Source organism: Lepidochelys kempii, chromosome 22 (genome assembly GCF_965140265.1).
Source record: "Lepidochelys kempii isolate rLepKem1 chromosome 22, rLepKem1.hap2, whole genome shotgun sequence".
Lineage (NCBI taxonomy): Eukaryota > Metazoa > Chordata > Testudines > Cheloniidae > Lepidochelys > Lepidochelys kempii.
Genome location: NC_133277.1, coordinates 1828197 through 1849215, shown reverse-complemented (window position 1 = coordinate 1849215; position 21019 = coordinate 1828197). Strand labels below are relative to the sequence as shown.

The 21019-nt window shown below is 47.7% G+C and overlaps 1 protein-coding gene across 8 annotated transcripts in view; it reads left to right on the top strand.

The window, feature by feature from the left end:
- PKNOX2 (PBX/knotted 1 homeobox 2) overlaps positions 1–21019 on the top strand; it is a 691764-nt gene that overhangs the window by 63107 nt on the left and 607638 nt on the right. Inside the window, exon 1 of one of the 8 annotated variants that reach the window (XM_073320712.1) lies at positions 5627–5647. The exons of the other annotated variants lie outside the window; for them this stretch is intronic. The gene's annotated coding sequence lies outside the window, so the exon portion shown is untranslated. Of the gene's footprint in view, positions 1–5626; positions 5648–21019 lie in introns of those variants that run through there. 8 annotated transcript variants of the gene reach the window in all.

The window sequence follows — 21019 nt, the reverse complement described above, 5'->3', positions numbered from 1 at the left end:
AAGAGAGCACGTATGCAGATCCATCCCTGCACTATATACCGGGGCACACTGTGTGAAAGAACCTTGGGTTGCCAAAGACTGAGATGATCTTCCCCAGCAAGGGCAGGGGGGCAAAAATGTTGACAAAGGGGGTGGGGCAAGATCATAGCAAGTGCAGGGCCTGGATTTTAGTATTTGTTAATTTTTTCTGTGTCTTGCAGCCTGCTTTGAGAAATGTCTGGCATAGTGTCAAGTCATCTGTATGTGAATGTCTGATTCCAGAATATATGTGCCTTCTCATCACAGGTAACTGAGTTTTGCTGCATAGAAAGTGGGAGGCTTCCGTTCCTTTCTCCACAAAATTCTTTTTCAGATGAGCAAAGTCACTTCTCTTTGCCTCGGTGGCTGGGCTGAGATCTGGGGGAAATGGCAGCTGGACTCCTTTAAAGTGTATTCCTGGTACAAATGTGCAGTGAACAATATTCAAGCTTGATTCCTCTGATTAGCTAGTATGTGTTTACACCAGAGGATTTAGTACTTGATTACAGCAGCAGCAGGTGATGGTGCCGCAGAACTGATGCAGAGCTGCTCATTGGGGAAGGGCTTAGGTATTCCTAGTGCCACGTTATGAAAACTCACTCAGAGCAGGCAAAGGTGTCTCAGCCCTGTCTGCATTTGTGCTTACACAGTTACTCCGTTCAGCTGCACTCTTCCTGGTGGTGGTGGCTACAATACAAGACTCCTTTTTCCAGTGTAGACAAGGCAAAAGGTTTCAGAGCATGGTGCTCCTTCTCTGGGGACTTTGAAGGGCTTTCGGGGGGAGGGATAGCTCAGTGGTTTGAGCATTGGCCTGCTAAACCCAGGGTTGTGAGTTCAATCCTTGAGGGGGCCATTGAGGGATCTGGGGCAAAAATTGGGGATTGGTCCTGCTTTGAGCAGGGGGTTGGACTAGATGACCTCCTAAGGGCCCTTCCAACTCAAATATTCTATGATTCTTTCCTCACAGCAAGGATAGGCTCCTTCAGAAGCCTTGACACAAGATTTTCTATAAAAGCAAGTCAGTGTGGCTGGCTTTCTCTGCAGAGCCACCTACCTCGTTTTCTGCTTTGGCTCTTTGATTTTTTTCTCTGCATTCCATTCTGGCTTTGAAATATCTCCTGCCAATCAATCATGGTTTTCGATTAATTTGGTCTTGCTGTCTAAGTCCTGCCCCTTTTGTATCTCTTTTCCCCAGCCTGGCTTCTGGCTCACTAAATTTAGTAGAAATCCTTCCGATGCCATTTTCCAGAGGTGATAGCAGCTCAGAGAATATCTTGCTGATCCGCTCGAGCGTTCCAATGGCACCGAAAAGTCCTGTGGCTGAGAGTCAGTGGGTGCAGCAGCTATCCAGGCCCTATGTTTAAAGGAACCCTGATGATCATTTGCGCTTGTATAGATAGCTCATGAGTCCGTCTCCTTTGAGGATTTTTATGATGTGTTTGCTTTTGATAACGTAATAAAAAAACCTGAAGGAAAATCTGGCAGTGACCTAAGTAAGCTCAGGCTCAAGCAAATTCAGTGAAAGAAATGTCTGACCTTTCATGACAAGCTTTAGGGGATAGATTATATGGGGACAATATTAGATAAATATCTCTGTAACAAAGGCCTAGCAAAGCCAGAAACACTAAACATGCCACTCTGGGAATGCATGGCCAGAGCAGCATTTCTTGGAGAAATTCTCTGAGACTGGTGAGTCATTATTTTTCAGAGGTGTGTCCAGAGCTTCACTCAGTGGTTAAATGGGGAGTTAGGTGCCTGACTTTATGCAGTATTGTTGTAGGTGTGTCGGTCCCAGGATATTAAGAGGGACAAGCTGGGTGAGGGAATATCTTTCATTGGAACATCTTCTGTTGGGGAGGGAGACAAGCTTTCGAGCCACACAGAGCTCTGCTGGTCAGACCAGCCCTGAAGAGCTCTGTGTAGCTTGAAAGTTGTCTCTCTCACCAACAGAGGCTGGTCCAATAAAAGATATTCCCTCCCCCACCTTGTGCCTAACTTTAGGCACACAAGTGTGAACATCTTGTTCTAGGAGTTTTTAACATAAGCGTTGCTTTCCTTACAGTTATACAGAGCTATTGGAAAAACAAACTCTGTAAATAGGCAAGGATGCCATAATACGGGACATTTTCTGACGGTTTGACTGTGTATCCGTATGCTGCATTCACCCTTACTTGCATTCACAAACCTTGCAGCTGCAGTCACAGGTTCATTCACTGCAATTCCACAGTTTCTTTGGAAGAGAAAAGAGGGAGAAAATGAACAAGAAGCTTTTACTCTCTGGGGTTCCCAGGCTTCTCAGCTCTGCAGAAGCATGAACTTGTGAAGGGAGGCCCAGAGCTTTTGTGAGAGTCCATCCTGGACAGCTTACGAGTGAGTGTGGGGGATTGAACCCCCATGCTACAGAGCTCTTAACTAGCCACCCTGTAGCTGCAGGGGGTCTCTAAATATATAGCTACAGAACATTTAAATGCACCCCATCCACCTCCTGGCCTTTGCTGCCCCCAGCAAACCCAAACAATGGACCCAGCACTCTGTTTCCAAATGCAGCAACAACATCCTTCCCCTGAAGCGTCTGGACTGCTGCTTAGTGAGGGCTGTCTCCAGCCAGTTCCAACTTCCAAAGCTTAGTCCTTCCAGATGGAGGCTTGTGGGGGCTGTCTGTTAAAGAGCAACACTTTTGGGCAGGTATTTTTTCTATGAAGGACTTTTGCTCAAGTCTCTCAACAAAATACACATTTGGCTGCAGACTAGGCTGGGAGAATATCAGTCCCAAAGGGATATCGAATCAGAAACCAATACCCATCTGAAAACAGGGATTCTGACTCGATATTGTTCAGCAGCCTTCCTGCTAGCAGCAGGTACTGCAGTAATTAGCCATTGGTTTCTTGGGCTGTATGCAGCGGTGCCTTTGTGCTTCAGCTAATGCTATGCCCAGTGGTTCTGCTGAACAAGGCTGATGCTGTGATAGATTTGGGATCGATATATGACGAGAAGAGCAATGTGCGCTCCGCATGGAAAACATAATGGGGAGAAATGTGTAGGCGCAAACGATTGGGAACATAGATCAGATTTGGCTCAAGTGGACAACCTGTGGAGGGAAGAAGCCCTCACTATCTATAGCCACGGCAGTGGAGAGCGAATAAAAATGGTCAGTATATAGTATAAATCCCAGGGCTTTTTTTTGTTTGACTTGTATAACTTCCCCTTCAAACATCAGCTCATAGCGATCTTCCTGGACCTGATTGCTTGGCGAAGGCTCCCTGGTTCAGGACAACTGGAAAGCTCCCCCTAGAACCACTGAAAGTAATGATCTAGCTACTAACACCCCTTCCCCACTCTTAGGTGGTGCATCGTGGGGAGCGACCTTACAGTCGCTTACTGGGCTCCATCTTCTTCAGCCCGCATTCTGCATCTGTGTAATGGGGCAGACGGAAGTCCTCTGTTTTATCCACAGCAAAGGTATCTCCTGAGTGGTGCAGACGTCCACCACCTTCTCCTATAAATGTTCCTGAAGGACCGGAAGAGAGGGTAACTCAGTCCTTGGTCTTTGGCTGTTCTGCCGAGACCCAAAGTAAACGTGAAGGCAGTGGCGGATTAATGATGTTGCCGCCCCTAGGCCCTGAAATAATTGCCGCCCCCATACGAACTTGTGAACGGCACTAACTGATACAGCAAAGGAATCGATTTTGCGCATTTTTGCTGTCATTTCATTTTCCCTTTCTTTCTTTTGGGTAGCCTTTTTTTTAACTGAGAACCGCTTCATTTCTTCCTTCTGGTCACATTATTAACGTTTAGAGTTGTCGCGAGTACGTTTACTAAATGGCGTCGCGCCCTCATGCGGGTTTCAAGACGTGCCACGGTTGTAGAATCGCGGCGTCACTGATTCTTTGGTTTGGTGCGCGGTTACGATACGAGCAAGCGACGATACAGGCATCTGACAGGCAGTGGGCTTGTGCAAAAGTGGCGCGATGACAAAAATGCTGCCATGATCAATTTGCTGCCCCTGACAATTTGCCGCCCTAGGCCTTGTCGGCCTCGGTGATAATACGCCATTGCGTGAAGGCTAGCGTTAAGGACAAGCTCACATGCAGGATATTGCCAAATACGAATGACCGTGACAAATCTGACTGGATGGTGGCTGGTTGAGTCAAGCTTTTGCCTTCTGCTGCATTCTGCTTACCTCCTTTCTCTGAAACTTGGCATCCTGAGTGTCTGGGCGATTCGGATACTGAGTCTGATTTGAGTTTCTGTCAGCAGAGGAGAAGTAGGAAAATCCCACAGGCCTGCAGCGAAGAACTGTCTGAATAGTGCTGGTGAAGCTGCTGCCGTTCAGGAGAGGATTCTGGGCATCGCTGTCACCAACACTCAGGTTCAGGGTGTATGAAACAAACACTCCCCGGAATAGTTGCCTTAAAGGGTCTCCTCATCTCACCAGCCTGCCTGGTGTTCGACAGTTCCCAGGGCAAGAAAATGTCATTTTCTCAATGTGTCAGATCGTTACGTTTCCTTTCTGTGATTTCTTCCGTCTCCGTCACGCGGCGTCACCAGCAGCGCGGAGCCAGTTTCCCACCGTGGCCGGTTACTGACAGGGTGCTCTGCCGCACACAGCTGGGCTTGCATTAGCCGGGGCAGGGGCGGTAGAAGCTCAGTCTCCAATGGAGGGGCTCAGGCTTGGGGCTAAGGGTGTGCGCCAAGGGAGCTGGGGTGCGCAGGGGATTTGGGCAGCATCCAGAGCTCTGGCATGCCTGGCAATTGGGCAGGCTGAGGCAACGGTGCAGTCCGGGCAGCTGCTGAGGCCTGGTGTCCCCACTCTGGGGACCCAGGGCAGCTGCCTGCCTGGCTCCCTGCTCCCCACCTTGCAGGCTGCTTTTACGCAACTGGCAGCAGCTCCTGCCCTGGAGGTGACACAGTTCTGCCCCCATCCCTGAAATGATGCATCTCTACTCTGGCCCTGCCCTGCCTGGCTCTTCCTCTGACTCCAGGTGCCCCCTCTCCCCAGTGCCAAGAGGGCTGCGCTGAAGGAGGAATGGGGGAGGGCTGCCCCATCTCACACCCTCCCTGGGGACAGAGGAAATATTTGGGAGTGTAAACATAGATCAGCCCCCACAATATTTCCATTGGGGGGTACTAGCCCCCACTGGTGCTCCTCCCCTCCCCCTTTCTGCTGCCCTGAGCCAGGGGACCCTGCAAGGTGAAGTGCTAGAGAAAAGGGAAAGGGGGGTGACCCTGAAGCAGCAGGAGTGTGTGGGTGTGTAAGGAAGAGGCAGGGCTGGTTGGTGTGCTTTGCAGGACACATGGACACACACACACACACACATACACAGCCTTGTGTTTGGGGGAAATGCTTGCAGCTGGAAAGAAGGGAAACTTGGCTCACATGGCTGACCTGTGAAAGAGTTCTCTGGACTGCACCCTTTTATCCCTTCAGATTTTGTCATTCCTTTGTGTAAGGTATATTAACACAGTCTGGTTCTTTGTCCCCCTCTAGTGGCTAGACCATGTCTGAGGTTTATGAGTCTGCTCTTCTCACTGAGCTAGGGATTTGGGCCCCTCCTTCCCTTCGAGACCTGTGAAAATCCAGTCTGATGTTCATAGACGTGGCGGGTACTATCAAAGAGGAGCATCTGAGGTGGAAGGAATATTTGCAGGTTTTTTTGTGGGTTTTTTGATTGATTGTGGGTTTTGGTTGATTTTGTTCAGGGTATTTTTGGGGGGGGTCAGTTGGGATTTTTTTTGCATGGAAAAGAGTGTCGTTGTTGTGAGTGTTGTTCTTATGTTGGAAGGGTCTTTTCAAAAAGGAAAGCTCTACAGCTCCTCCTAGAGATGGTCAGACTCTGGAGTCACCTAATCTCCTCTTGCAAATTTGTTCCATAACCAGATACCCTGGACCAAGCATGCTTTTATGCCCTGGTTTATGTGCTTCATCTGGGGCTCTGTGAGCTGCAGTGTCCCAGGGGAGCGAGAGGTTCATAGATTAAAATTCAGTCTTTAATATAGTTTTGTCTTGATTCATTAATTGCTTTGAAGATTAGGACAAAAATATTAAACTGGCATCAAAAACTAATGGGGAGCCAATGGAGGGACTTGAGAACAGGCCATGATGTGTGCATGGCAACCTAAACCTAGAAGGAGGCCAGTGGTGGTGAGAAGTAAAGGAATCTATTCACTCTCTTTGAGTAGAACTTTGTTGTGAGTCTGGCATGGAACCCAGTTGGTGGAGAGGTGCCCGTAATAGAAGCCTTTCCGCATTACAGTCTTGGGAGTGTTGCCATTAAATAGCGAGGAGCTATTTCCCAACTCTAGTAAAGAGTCTTTTATAGTTGTTACAGCATGCAGCTATGTGATGGCAATTGTAAATAAGCAGATAGGGAGGAGGATCCATCCTTTGTTCATGTGATGTTAGTCAAGATATTAGAATTCATTGTTACAGAGTATAAAAGGAGAGAATTATCTGAACCATGCTAGTCCCTCCCCAAAGCTAGAGCTAACCTGCTTGCATAAAATTAGCATTTAATAACAGCTTTGCGTATGTTTGAACAGAATGGTTCTCCATCTTTCAGAGTGTATTCCAATTAACATTCATTCTATCCCAGGCAGGAGTGGGAGGAAATACTTTGAACTGATTGAGCCTGAGGCTGCTTTGGGATCCTCCAGAGTTCACCTGTTCTAATAGCATTTTGTAGATAAAGTTTGTAATCTGAGGCGAGCTGTCATGTAGTAACAGGAGATGGGGATCATAGCTTGGGGAGCACCAGTGATTGGTGAGAAATGATGTCATCGGAGATGAGATACTCACAAATAATTTGTTTGCTCTGCCACTACCATGACTTCTTAATATATTACATTTCTTTAAATGCCCCAACTATCAAGGCAGGAGCGTGGGGGGCTGCCATGGTTATGGATGGAGATTGTGCTAGCATTTTATATAACAGATGGTTCCTATTTGTGCATTGATCTTGTGGAAATTAACTCCAATAATGGGTTCTGTGGCCTAGCTCCCATGATGTCAGGTCAGAGGGGGAGGCAGAAATGTCCCTAGTTGATTATACTGTCTTATTTCAACCTCATCCCCTGCACAAAATGGCAAGAGGTCATACTAATTCCCTGGCAGGATATGACAGCCCCCTCTTGGCCGATGTTTTTCCAAATGGTTGGGGAGGTCAGGAATCAGTCTTGGGACCAGTCTTATTTAGCATTTTCATTAATGACCTTGGCACAAAAAGTAGGAGTCTGCAAATAAAATTTGTGGATGACACAAAGTTGGGGGATATTGCCAATGCAGAGGAGGAACAGAATATTATACAATATTTGTATGACCTTGAAAGCTGGAGTAATAGAAATGGGATGAAATTTAATAGTGTAAAGTACAAGGTCCTGCACTGAGGGACTAATAATGCACATTTTTCTATAAGTTGGGGACATATCAGTTGGAAGTGACAGAGAAGGAGAAAGACCTGGGTGTATTGGTCGATCACAGATAATTAAGAGCCACTGGTATGATACGATCACGAAAAAAAACTAATGCAGAAATACCATGCATCAGGCGAAGTATTTCCAGTAGAGACAGGAAAGTGTTAGTACCATTATATCAAGCACTGGTGAGACCTCATCCGGCATAATGTGTACAGTTCTGGTCTCCCATGTTTAAGAAAGATGAATTCAGACTGGAACAGGCGCAGAGAAGGGCTACTTGAATGACCAGAGGAAAGGAGAACTTGCCTTATGAGAGGCAACTTAAGGAACCTGGCTTGTTTAGCCTAACAAAACAATGGCTGAGTTATGATTGCTCGCTATAAATACATTGCAGGGATAAATACCAGGGAGGTAGAGGAGTTATTTAAGTTAAGGGCCAATGCTGGCACAAAACCAAATGGCTATAAACTGGCCGTCAACAAGTTTAGGCTTGAAATTAGTTGAAGGTTTCTGACCATCAGAGGAGTGAAGTTCTGGAACAGCCTTCCAAGGGGAGCAGTGGGGGCAAAAAATCTAACTGGCTTCAAGAGCGAGTTTGATAAGTTTATGGAGGGGATGGTATGAGGAGACTGCCCACAGTGGCACGTAACTGATCTGTGACTGCTAGCAGCAAGTATCTCCAAAGGCTGGTGAATTCTTTCCCAGGTGTATGGCTGGTGGGTCTTGTCCACATGCTCAGGGTCTAACTGATTACCACATATGGGGTTGGGAAGGAATTTCCCCCCTGAGTCAGATTGGGAAAGACCCTGGGAGTTTTTTGCCTTCCTCTGCAGCAGGGGGCATGGCTCACTCTCTGGTCTGAGTTTGAGTAAAAGGCGGATTCTCTGTAACTTGAAGTCTTTAGTTTATGATTTGAGGACTTCAGTAACTCAGCCAGAGATTAGGGGTCTATTACAGGAGTGGGTGGGTGAGGTTCTGTGGCCTGCGAAGTGCAGGAGGTCAGTCTAGATGGTCATGATGGTCCTTTCTGCCAGGCAGCAAGTGTGAAGAATCGGGGCGGGGGGAGGGGTAGGTAATCGTTGTCTATAAGACAAAGCCCCAAATATCGGGATAGTTCCAATAATATCGGGATGTTTGGTCACCCTAATGAGTCTGAGTCAGAGTAAGTTTAACCCTTTGTGTCAGACACATAAGAACGGCCATACTGGGTCAGACCAAAGGTCCATCCAGCCCAGTATCCTGTCTTCCAACAGTGGCCAATGCCAAATGCCCCAGAGGGAGTGAACCTAACAGGTAATGATCAAGTGATCTCTCTCCTGCCATCCATCTCCACCCTCTGACAAACAGAGGCTAGGGACACCATGCCTTACGCATCCTGGCTAATAGCCATTAATGGACTTAACCTCCATGAATTTATCCAGTTCTTTTTTAAACCCTGTTATAGTCCTAGCCTTCACAACCTCCTCAGGCAAGGAGTTCCACAGGTTGACTGTGCGCTGTGTGAAGGAGAACTTCCTTTTATTTGTTTTAAACCTGCTGCCCATTAATTTCATTTGGTGGCCCCTAGTTCTTATATTATGGGAACAAATAAATAGCTTTTCTTTATTCACTTTCTCCACACCACCCATGATTTTATATACCTCTATCATATCCCCCCTTAGTCTCCTCTTTTCCAAGCTGAAAAGTCCTAGCCCCTTTAGTCTCTCCTCGTATGGGACCCGTTCCAAACCCCTAATCATTTTTGTTGCCCTTCTCTGAACCTTTTCTAATGCCAGTATATCTTTTTTGAGATGAGGAGACCACATCTGTACGCAGTATTCAAGATGTGCGCGTACCATGGATTTATATAAAGGCAATAAGATATTCTCCGTCTTATTCTCTATCCCTTTTTTAATGATTCCTAACATCCTGTTCGCTTTTTTGACTGCCGCTGCACACTGCATGGATGTCTTCAGAGAACTATCCACGATGACTCCAAGATCTTTCTCCTGATTAGTTGTAGCTAAATTAGCCCCAATCATATTGTATGTATAGTTGGGGTTATTTTTTCCAGTGTGCATTACTGTACATTTATCCACATTAAATTTCATTTGCCATTTTGTTGCCCAATCACTTAGTTTTGTGAGATCTTTTTGAAGTTCTTCACAGCCTGCTTTGGTCTTAACTATCTTGAGCAGTTTAGTATCGTCTGCAGACTTTGCAACTTCACTGTTTACCCCTTTCTCCAGATCATTTCTGAATAAGTTGAATAGGATTGGTCCTAGGACTGACGCTTGGGGAAAACCACGAGTTACCCCTCTCCATTCTGAAAAGTTACCGTTTATTCCTACCCTTTGTTCCCTTCTTTTAACCAGTTCTCAGTCCATGAAAGGATCTTCCCTCTTATCCCATGACAATTTAATTTACGTAAGAGCCTTTGGTGAGGGACCTTGTCAAAGGCTTTCTGGAAATCTAAGTACACTATGTCCACTGGATCCCCCTTGTCCACATGTTTGTTGACCCCCTCAAAGAACTTTAATTGGTTAGTAAGACATGATCTCCCTTTACAAAAACCATGTTGACTTTTGCCCAACAATTTCTGTTCAATTTATGTGTCTGACAATTTTATTCTTTACAGTTGTTTCAGCTACTTTGCCCAGTACTGACGTTAGACTTACCGATCTGTAAGTGCCAGGATCACCTCTAGAGCCCTTCTTAAATATTGGCGTAACATTAGCTATCTTCCAGTCATTGGGTATAGATGCTGATTTAAAGGACAGGTTCCAAATCATAGTTAATAGTTCCGCAATTTCACATTTGAGTTCTTTCAGAACTCGTGGGTGAATGCCATCTGGTCCCGGTGACTTGTTACTGTTCAGTTTATCAATTAATTCCAATACCTCCTCTAGTGACACTTCAATCTGTGACAATTCCTCAGATTTGTCACCTGCAAAGGACGACTCAGGTTTGGGAATCTCACTAACATCCTCAGCCGTGAAGACTGAAGCAAAGAATTCATTTAGTTTCTCTACAATGACTCTGTCATCTTTAAGTGCTTGTAGCGAGGCGGGACTCACTGACACAGTGCCTCCCGCTGGTCGTCCTGAGAATTAGCTCTCCAGCTTCCAGGGTGCCTTCTGCAGGCCAGTGTCTCGCCTATTGCTGGCCCCTGTGTCCCTCCTGGACCCCAGTGTCCCTATATCTTGGGTGCCCTCTCTCTGGGTCTCCCCACCCAGGGGAACCCCCAACCCTCTATACCCACCTCGCCTCAGTCTATGGCTACTGCCAGTCACCATCTAGCCCCCACTCACTGGGGCAGACTGCAGTATCATCATTGGCAAAGGGGGGTTTGGACCTGCTGCCTTTGCCTACCCTGGGCTGCAGCCTCTGCAACCCCAGTACCCTTCCCAGCCTTTAACAAGGCCTGCAGCCGGGGGGGTTTCCAGACTGGAGCTCCCCCAGCGCTGCTCCACTCTAGGTACCTTACTCAGCTCCCAAGCAGCCAGGCCCATTTCTCTCCACAGCCTTTTATAGGGCCAGCTGTGGCCTGATGGGGGCATGGCTCCAGCTGAGGCTGCCTTCCCCATCTGCCTAGCTTTTGGCTCACCGCCCCAGCCCTCTCCCAGGGCTGGGCTGTAACCCTTTCAGGACCGGAGTGGGTGACCACCCCGCTACAGAGCTCCTTTTGTGTCTTGACCATCCAGGGGCCACACTGGTTGTTTAGCAGGCTTCCTGCTTCTGATGTACTTAAAAAACATTTTGTTCTTACCTCCACCAATACCTCCTGGCCCATGTTTTCTCTACAGCTTGTGGAGAAAGGGCAGGGTCTGGGGAAGTGACTGTCTGATCAGTAGTTGAGAAGAGTGGATGCAGGCACAGTGGTACTGGACTGAGTGTTAAAATGTAGCTGAACGGTTTCATGGGGGCCTCTGAAAACTGACCTCTCGGGATCTGTACTTTGGGAATGTTTGTTACAACCATAGAGCTGTGATGTTACAGGAGAGGACTGGGCTATAGAAATCAAAAGGGCAGGCCCAATAGGTTGTCCTGCGTAAATAGGACAAGTAACAGACCTGTGGTGGGAAGAAAAATCATCAGAACTAAATTAAGCAGAGAAGGCCGAATTGTCAGCTGGTATAATCAGGCAAAACTTCCTCAATATCAGTGGAGCTATGCCTGTTTACACCAGCAGTGCATTCAGCCCTAGGGCCTGACAGTGCAGTTCCTGTGCATGGGAAAGTGCCTTTGAAACTATAGGGCTCTCAGGTGGATCCAGTGATGAGTCCAGTGTGGGTCAGTGCAGGGAAACGTCACGTTTTAGCAGCCTGTACCTGCAAATGCAGGCCTCTCTCTTGTGTGTGTCTCGCTGTACTTTCCTGACCTTGGTCTGGTGTGGAGTTTGTCATTAAAAGGGGAGTTCTCTGCACTTCATAATTTCCATGAACATAACTGGGTGGAACATAACTGGGGAACTGAAATCTGTAAAGCTGCCATATAGAGCTCCACTCTGGTCTTTCTGCACCTCCCAGTAGAAGAGCCAAGTCTAAAGCTTCTGTTAGGAGAAGAGCTTTTAGAAAGACATTCCTCAGCCTCCACTCAGGATAGTTATTACAGCCAATTAATAGCCTGAAAGAGGAGATCTGCAGAGAGTTCTTTAAGGAGACAGGCAGTTTATTCACCTGTAAGTGGAGTTCTCTGAGATAGATTGTCTCTTCGGCACCCCACTCACCTACCCTCCCTACATCTTCAGGATGTTTGGGCTACAGTCCCTTCTATGCCCTCACATTGAATGTCTGGATCTGGAGTGGGGTGTATGTAGGGCTGCACTAAATACTGTTTTGTAGGCTCTGAGTGCATGATGCCAAGGACACAGTCACTGAGGTGTGAACCTTCAGGGACAGTAAATAGATTAAAAGATCTTTCTCTCCGAGGTCTGAGAGAAGGGTGCAAAATACTGGGGGGAAGGAGTTCATTGCTTACACTACTTGAGGCATTAATTATGCCATTAATTGAAGCAATTAAAACTCAACGCCCAGAATTACAGTCTTGGTTGATGAGGAGGGACTAATATTCAAATATTTTGTTTTGAAAGTATTATAGGTTCACGGGTATATGCTGACTGATAATGGGAACCCTTATGTGGTGTATTTGGACATATTTAAGTGTACACATAATAGGCTGTTACCAAACTGGAATTTCAGATGTCTTCTGATTTACATAATTTCATGTGAACATTTCACTTCTCCTTTAACTGAATTTAACTTAAGTTTAGAACTTTAACTTAAGTTTAGAAAACTCAGGTTTGTTTTATGGTTATTTGTGTGAATGATCTTTTTATTTTTTAAATTAAACTTTCTTTAAAGAGATAGCCAGAAGTAAAATAGTAGGAACCAATATGTTGTAAAATTCTTGGTTAGTTAGTACCACATGTCCATCCAGTCTGCTTCAGAGTTCTTTTGGTTCATTGTCCTTTTCCTGATGAATTATTACCCATGATGTAATGTACATATGACACACTCATTCTTACTGCTGAGACCTGCCCTCACTGTGGGTCATGAGTGAGACTTGAACCTAGGACTTTCAGGAGGATTTTAGTTAGATAATCCAACAGTAGTAGTAGTCTCCATTCTTTTCTGTGGATCAGTCGCTAGAGGAGGCTTTGACGATAATTTAATATGTTACACTTCTCTAAGGCCAAACGTGCTGTTAACAGTTGTTTAATTTTAATAAAATACATAGTACCTGGTGATCTGCTTATTTGTACCAGCTGTTTTTGTGTTAATCCATTTAAGTGGGAATGCTATTTCTCACCCAGAAGCAATAATTTTTGGAGGGTGTCATATCTTTATGTGATCTCTGCTCAAATACACAAAGGTTGTGAATAGATCTGGTTGCATGGGGAATTTCCAATATTTTGACATTTTGTTTTGGTTCCAAATGAGGAAAAAAGCTGAAATAGCATATTTTTGGAGGGATGAAATTTCCCCCAAAACTTTGGATTTGAAAATATCAGAACACTTTGATTAGATACTTTTAGCTGAAATGAAACATTTCAGCATTCCTGAATTGAAATGTTTCACTTCAGGTCAGGTTGACAATAAGCTGCATTTGCCTGAGCTGCTGTGATGCCTCATAGGAGCTGTAGTTTGAGCGCCTCATGCCCCCAGTGTTCGCTGTGGGCCGGGCTCCTTGGTCAGACTACATCTCCCATGATGCACCATGGTGTCTCCCTCTGACTGAGGAAAACAGGAAAACTACAGCAGCAATTTTTTTCTGTGAAAAATGTCGATTTTGCAGAAATCATATTTTCTATAAAAGCCCCACTTCGAAGGAAGTGCACTTAAACAGCCCCTCTGCATGTGTTTGTGCATTCTCAGTAGAATTGCATTTTAATATTGCTTTCCTCACAAATAGGCAAAGGAATTAGCCCTCTCCAGGGTCTAATGTTTCACCCTTAAACAGTCTTTCTCCAACTTAAAATAATGAGTTAATATCAAAGTGTGGGCTGAATCCAGTGGGATCCTGGGTACTTCCACTGTGCTCAATGGCCAGCACCTTGCAGCGCCAGGCTTCTCGTTTGGAAACCTGGTCTTAGCCTGAGCCCTTGCAAGGTCCCTCTAGACAGTACTGCCAGTAGGGTTGCCAGGTGTCAGGTTTTCGACCGGCATGCCCGGTTGAAAAGGGAACCTGGCGGCTCCGGTCAGCACTGCTGACCAGGCCGTTAAACGTCCAGCCGGCAGCACGGTGGGGGCTAAGGCAGGCTCCCTGCCTGCTGCGGCTCTTGGGTGCGGCTCTCTGAAGCAGCAGCATGGCCCCTCTCTGGGTCCTATGCATGGGGCAGCCAGGGGGCTTCCACACGCTGCCGCCACCCCAAACGCCAGCTCTGCTGCTCCCATTGGCCAGGTGCTGCGGCCAATGGGAGCTGCGGGGGTGGTGCCTGCAGATGGGGCAGCGCACAGAGTTGTCTGTCTGTGCCTCCGCGTAGGAGCCGGAGTGGGGACATGCCACTGCTTTCGGGAGCTGCTTGAGGTAAGCGCCACCCGGAACCTGCAACCCTGACCCCCTCCTACACCCCAGCCTCCTACCTCAGCCCGGAGCTCCCTTCCATACTCCGAACCCCTTGGCTCCACCCCCCAGCTCCCTCCTATACCCCAAACCCCTCATCCCTGGCCCCACCCCAGAGCCCGCACCTCCAGCCGGAGCCCTCAGGGATGGGGCCTTGGAGAAGGGGCAGGGCGGGGCCTTGGATGAGGGGCAGGATGGGGTGGGGCAAGGGTGTTCAGTTTTGTCGGAGTAGAAAGTTGCCAATGCCAGTGGGAGTCGCACAGTCCCTGGCCTCAAGCCCATCTGCAGGTCAGGTGCTGCAGGAAAGAGCAGCTGACAATCGGCCTCTCCCAGGCTCTCCCTGAGGTTTCACTGCACACAGACAGATTGTTCCTGCTGTCCTGTCTGCCACAGCAGCTGCTCGCTGCCTGGTTGTGGTTCTGAGCCATGGACTTGCTGCTTGCTTGCCCTGCTGCAAAGGGCTGGAGTTGCATTCCTCAGACATTACCGCCTGGTCCAGGTGCTCGCTCCTGTGTTCCTCTGGGCTGGATCTGCAGTTGTGCGTGTTGGAAATGATCCGTTCACTAAATGTTTCTGGTCCCCGGAGGGTCATGTGAGCTGAGGGAGAACGTGGCCTGCTTTGTGAGTGATTAACATGGTGTAAGCAATCTGCATACGGAGAAAAGCCCGGCTGGTATTACATTATTCTGTTACAGTTTCAAAGCTGGTGTTAAGTGGACATGATTTCTTCCTATGGACCATTAATTCTGTTTTATTGCTGGCCTGATGGCCATTACCCTTTTTTGCCAATGCATTCCTCCATTAAGTTTGTACAATTAATAAATATGAGCCGTGGAGGTGATGCTAGCATCAATGGGATGGCAAGGAACAGGGATTTAGCTGGTGCAGCCTGTGTGTGTGCAGAGGACAGCTGGTTCACAGCGTCCGTGTGTGTGACGGCTGGGAGAAAGGCAGCGAACTCTCTGTGGCTGCGTTCTCTGCAGGCTCCTGGATGCTGCAAACAGCCTCCCTGTGCTCTGGGGAGTGGTGACCTTTGAGGAACAAAGGTCCTTCTCCTGCCCTAAATACACCTTCGAGGGGCAGCTCTCCATACTGTCCAGGCTACTCACTCTGGGCAGCTTGGCTCTGTCTCACCCTTGATCTGGCGTCACATTCCAGTGAGTTAATGAGAACCTCCCTTCTGCTCAGTCATCTAATACGCTGAAGCCCATAACCTGCTCCCCACTAGGGTTGCCAGGCATCTGGTTTTCAACCGGAAGGCCCAGTCAAAATGGGACTTCAGTCGCTAAACGTCCAGTCAGAGCAGCGGGGCTAAGGCAGGCTCCCTGCCCGGCTCTGCACAGCCCCTAGGCGCAGGGCCGGCCAGGGGGGCTCCGCGCACTGCCCCCACCCCAAATGCCAGCCCCGCATCTCCCATTGGCCAGGAACCACGGCCAGTGGGAGCTGCGGAGGCGGCACCTGCAGGCGGGGGCAGCGGCCCTAATGGCCGCAGGGACATGCCAGCCGCTTCTGGGAGCCGCTTGAGGTGAGCGCTGCCCGGAGCCTGCTCCACCTCCCACACCCCAACCCCCTGTCCCAGCCCTGAGTCCCCTCCTGCACCCAAACTCCCTCCCAGAGCCAGCACCCCCCCACCCCTCCGCCAACCCTCTGCTCCAGCCCGGAGCCCCCTCCCACACCCTGAACCCCTCATTTTTGGCCACAACTCGGAGCCTGCATCCCCAGCTGGAGCCCGCACCCCCTCCTGCACCCCAAACTCCTCATCCCCAGCCCCACCCCTGCCCTTAGGCCCCTCCCACAACCAAACTCCCTCCCAGAATCTGCACCCGCACTGCAACCCCCTGCCACAGCCTGGAGCCCCCTCCTGCACCCTGAACCCCTCATTTCTGGCCACACCCCAGAGCCCGCACCCTCAGCCAGAGCCCTCACCCCTCCCGCACCACAACCCCCTGCCTCAGCCCCACACTCCCTCCCACACTTTGAACCCTTCGGCCCTGTTGCTGAGCCATTCGGTCCCTAGTCTGTAGCGGTGCATGGGATTCTTCCGTCCTAAGTGCAGGACTCTGCACTTGTCCTTGTTGAACCTCATCAGATTTCTTTTGGCCCAATCCTCCAATTTGTCTAGGGCCCTCTGTATCCTATCCCTGCCCTCCAGCGTATCTACCACTCCTCCCAGTTTAGTGTCATCCGCAAATTTGCTGAGAGTGCAATCCACACCATCCTCCAGATCATTTATGAAGATATTGAACAAAACTGGCCCCAGGACCGACCCCTGGGGCACTCCACTTGATACTGGCTGCCAACTAGACATGGAGCCATTGATCACTACCCATTGAGCCCGACAATCTAGCCAGCTTTCTATCCACCTTATAGTCCATTCATCCAGCCCATACTTTAACTTGCTGGCAAGAATACTGTGGGAGACCGTGTCAAAAGCTTTGCTAAAGTCGAGGAATAACACGTCCACCGCTTTCCCTTCATCCACAGAGCCAGTTATCTCATCACAGAAGGCAATTAGATTAGACAGGCATGACTTTCCCTTGGTGAATCCATGCTGACTGTTCCTGATCACTTTCCTCTCCTCTAAGTGCTTCAGAATTGATTCCTTGAGGACCTGCTCCATGATTTTTCCAGGGACTGAGGTGAGGCTGACTGGCCTGTAGTTCCCAGGATCCTCCTTCTTCCCTTTTTTAAAGATGGGCACTACATTAGCCTTTTTCCAGTCATCTGGGACTTCCCCCGATCGCCATGAGTTTTCAAAGATAATGGCCAATGGCTCTGCAATCACATCCGCCAACTCCTTTAGCACTCTCGGATGCAGCGCATCCGGCCCCATGGACTTGTGCTTGTCCAGCTTTTCTAAATAGTCCCGAACCACTTCTTTCTCTACAGAAGGCTGGTCACCTCCTCCCCATGCTGTGCTGCCCAGTGCAGTAGTCTGGGAGCTGACCTTGTTCGTGAAGACAGAGGCAAAAAAAGCACTGAGTACATTAGCTTTTTCCACATCCTCTGTCACTAGGTTGCCTCCCTCATTCATTAAGGGGCCCACACTTTCCTTGACTTTCTTCTTGTTGCTAACATACCTGAAGAAACCCTTCCTGTTACTCTTAACATCTCTTGCTAGCTGCAACTCCAGGTGTGATTTGGCCTTCCTGATTTCACTCATGCAGGCCCGAGCAATATTTTTGTACTCATCCCTGGTCATTTGTCCAATCTTCCACTTCTTGTAAGCTTCTTTTTTGTATTTAAGAGCAGCAAGGATTTCACTGTGAAGCCAAGCTGGTCGCCTGCTATATTTACTATTCTTTCTGTACATTGGGATGGTTTGTCCCTGTAACCTCAATAAGGATTCTTTAAAATACAGCCAGCTCTCCTGGACTCCTTTCCCCCTCATGTTATTCTCCCAGGGGATCTTGCCTATCAGTTCCCTGAGGGAGTCAAAGTCTGCTTTTCTGAAGTCCAGGGTCCGTATTCTGCTGCTCTCCTTTCTTCCCTGTGTCAGGATCCTGAACTTGACCATTTCATGGTCACTGCCTCCCAGGTTCCCATCCACTTTTGCTTCCCCTACTAATTCTTCCCGGTTTGTGAGCAGCAGGTCAAGAAGAGCTCTGCCCCTAGTTGGTTCCTGCAGCACTTGCACCAGGAAATTGTCCCCTACAGTTTCCAAAAACTTCCTGGATTGTCTGTGCACCGCTGTATTGCTCTCCCAGCAGATATCAGGGTGATTGAAGTCTCCCATGAGAACCAGGGCCTGTGATCTAGTAACTTCTGCGAGTTGCTGGAAGAAAGCCTCGTCCACCTCATCCCCCTGGTCTGGTGGTCTATAGCAGACTCCCACCACTACATCACTCTTGTTGCTCACACTTCTAAACTTAATCCAGAGACGCTCAGGTTTTTCTGCAGTTTCGTACCGGAGCTCTGAGCAGTCATACTGCTCCCTTACATACAGTGCTACTCCCCCACCTTTTCTGCCCTTCCTGTCGTTCCTGAACAGCTTATATCCATCCATGACAGTACTCCAGTCAGTGGCAAATGGACTTGCTTGCAGCTATTTTTCCTACCTAGAGTGCTGTTCCACCGTTCTGAACTCCGTTCAAATTTGACACATACTGTCTTGGGTCCAGTTGCGTCTCGCAGCCTAGATATTTCGTAGACTAAATGCTGCCTATTGGCAGCTGTTCCAAGCAGCAACTGTAGCTGCAACTGGAACTTTAAGTATAGTGAGGAAGTCTGCTGTGCCCTTCCCAAATAGCTGAACATGTTCCCCCTCCACTTGCCAGCCTGGCTCATGAGGGCCTAGGTTAGCCCTGAATGCAAGTTTTCCATATTGCATCTGGTTGCAATGAAAAGGCCTCAGCACTTGTGCATCAGAAAATCAGTGGACTGAATTGTGCTGGGTCTGCCCTCTGAGTTAGCTAGGTCACTTCATCCACATGAGGTCCTGATTCCACCACTCCCAGCTCCTCTAGTCCAGGCAGTGCTTTAAAGCTGGGGTGGGCCGATATTGACCTTAGAAGCCCTGCAACAGGCTGGGCCCAATGAGCTTCTAAGTTCCATAACTGTCCTTGAGGATTTGCAAAGTGTCATGTGGATCGGTTCAGCTGGGATGCCCAGCACCATGGATCTGCTTTTTTCTGGGGAAAAGAGTGGCAGCATGGAGCAAAGGGAGGATGGTGGCTCTGCAGCATGTGCATTGCCCTGAGGTGAAATAGTCTTGTAGGAGTTAATTCATGTACAAGGTGGATGTGGGGAGGGAAAGTTTAATGCTGAGAACATGGAAGTTGAAAGACTCCCCTGTAGTAGGGACATTCTGGCCCTGGAAACATTCAGCATCAGTTTCCGTGACCCAGAGGGAGACACAAGGACTTTTGAATAAATTCCTTTTTATTTAATTTTAGCTCGTGTTTTAAATTTCCCTTTGCACAAGTGATTCTCTGCAGTCGCACATGTGCACGCATACACACACACACAGACAGACAGACACACACACAGACAGACAGACACACACACACACAGACAGACAGACACACACACAGAGAGGTTTTAATGATATAAACCTTCCCACCCTGAAGTTGGAGAAAATAGATAATTATTTCAAAGGGGGAAAATGACTATATTTAATGAATTTTACCGTCAAAAACATTTGATTAGATTACTTAACGTTTATGGAAAAAATCCTCCTCTTTGCTAAGAGTATTCACAAACTTTGAAGGTGTAAATCTTTTTCCTGTTAGAGTAAGGGTGCAAATTGGCTTATAGTGGAACCCTCTTTGCAACCTTAATTTTGGAAGTAATGGAAACCAAGCAGGAAAATGGAGTTGCTCCCACCACCCCTGCAAAACTTTATGCACAAAAGAACAGCCAAGTTCAGCGAGGTAAAACGAGCCGTGGGATATGGTGAGGGGCTCTGTTGGGTTCCATATTCAGCTTCCGAGGTCAAAAATTCCTCATAGGGTTTTCCTCTGCATGTCCAGTGCCTACTGAATGTTGGGAGATTGTTGCTAAAATCCAACATTGTCATTAAAAATGTCATGTGTGTGCAGAATATGGTGTGTGTGTGTGTGTGTTAAACCTTCATAACGCAGACAAACCGAAACAGATTTTCATTGTCCAATTTCAGATTTCTACCCCAAACAGTTGACAATGTAGTAGCTGTGTGCAAATTGTTTTTTGGTGAATTATTTATTAATAATTTTACACTCTTGAGACACAAAAGTGGGAGCCATTTTTGCCCAAACTTTTAAGAAAAATTGCATCTGGAGAGAAAATTTTGGAAGCTTCAGAAAACTACAGCCCGAAAGGTGAAAATCTGATAAATGTTACAAGCAAGTGCAACAGGATTCTTTAGAATAGAAACACTGTCACTCAGCGCTGACTGAATGGGCAGGCACGTGATTTGTTAACCCTTTGGCTGCTGAACCAGCATGGGGTGTACAGACATCATGACATGTTCATGTTAAAGTGACATTGACATGGGTTGACTGTTGGATCCATGTTTAAGGTGTCACCTTCATGCTCCATCCCTTGTATAATCTATAAATCTCATAGGTTTTAACACTGCTAACATCAATGATTTTAACATCAGAAGGGATCCTTAGGTTATCCTGTCTGACCTCCTGTATAACACAGGGCAGAGAATTCCCTCTAGTTTTCCCACTACTGAGCCCAATAGCTTATGTTAGGCTAAAACATATCTTACAGAAGGCATCCAGTCTTGAAACCCTCATCTCCTGAAAACCCAGCCCAAGTTAAGTTGATAGAAAGGAATCTGAATTATGGTGGGTAAAATGTAAGAAGAAAGTAAACAGGATAAAGACAGAATCTAAATAGCAAAGAGACAAATAAAAACAAGCCATTCTGTATGTACGATCAGAAGCAGAGCACCCGGGGGGAGGAAATTCCGGTTCCTGGACTGTCTGGAGGTAAAAGAAGCAATCAAGCAGATAGTGACAAAGCTGAGATGCTAAATGATTTCTTTGCATCGGTCTTCACCAGACCTGCTCTTTTGCGGTGATGAAGATGAGGCACTGCCAGAGACTGAGGTGTC